Below are 841 nucleotides of genomic sequence, written 5' to 3' on the forward strand. Positions count from 1 at the left end.
CTGTTAACCTCTGCACTACAGCGCCGCCCTGTGGTGCAGATCAGTACTGAAGTTATACATCAGCCCAGTTCTCAAAGGTTGAATGATCACGCCAAAACAAGTTCTCACAGTCTCTTGTCAGAATTAGACATTCATCCATGTTTCTCACATGTCAAATTTTGAAATGGTTTCAAATGTCAAATTTTGAAGTGTTCAGTTAAGGTTAGGCATTGATTCTGAATTATAAAGTTTAGACGTTAATTAACTTTAAGGTAATGTTAAGCTTCGTGATAGGCTTCGAACAAAAATTTTGAAAACAACTTTCCATCACTGGATTGAAACATGCAACCAGAGGATCCAGAGGCAGACGTCCGTCCCCGTCCCCCAGAGCCCTAGCAAAACCAAAGCCTACTTGAAGGTTAGACGGCTCACTCCTGTAGTGGTGGGTTTCCACGTCATCTCCCGATGCCCTCAGACATGAACGGACGTGGAATACTGACTTGTATCACGTGTGACTTGGTTGCATGCCAAGCAAGTAGACCTTCTTTCAGCGGTTTTATTTTTACAGATTGGACAGAAAAGGGCCCCCAGTCAGTAACATTGTTCAAATCATTTAATGGCAACACAAAACAAGCAGGCTTTACAATTCAAGCATTGTTAAAATGAATGAATAACAACATCAGCAAGTAGGATATACAGTAGAAGAATGGCTGAAACAAAACACCATTTGAGTAGCCTGATTGCTAGTCTGTTCTGGCCTTCTTGACAACTATTTATGGAATGGTCTTGTTTGGCTTGACAATGACAAGCTAGGAATTGACACTACATTATAGTAAAGCAAAATAAATGTTTAAAAGGCTTT

The 841-nt window shown here is 40.4% G+C and overlaps 1 protein-coding gene across 2 annotated transcripts in view; it reads right to left on the reverse strand.

Annotated features, from left to right (window-relative positions):
• Positions 1 to 577: 577 nt before the first annotated feature.
• The window catches only part of LOC118948630 (peripheral myelin protein 22-like), a 34,624-nt gene continuing 34,360 nt past the window's right edge, over positions 578 to 841 (reverse strand). For both annotated transcript variants that reach the window (XM_036973364.1, XM_036973363.1), the window contains exon 5: positions 578 to 841. This exon is cut by the window's right edge and continues 974 nt beyond it. The gene's annotated coding sequence lies outside the window, so the exon portion shown is untranslated.

The sequence above is a fragment of the Oncorhynchus mykiss genome, unplaced genomic scaffold (assembly GCF_013265735.2).
Source record: "Oncorhynchus mykiss isolate Arlee unplaced genomic scaffold, USDA_OmykA_1.1 un_scaffold_235, whole genome shotgun sequence".
Taxonomy (NCBI): domain Eukaryota; kingdom Metazoa; phylum Chordata; class Actinopteri; order Salmoniformes; family Salmonidae; genus Oncorhynchus; species Oncorhynchus mykiss.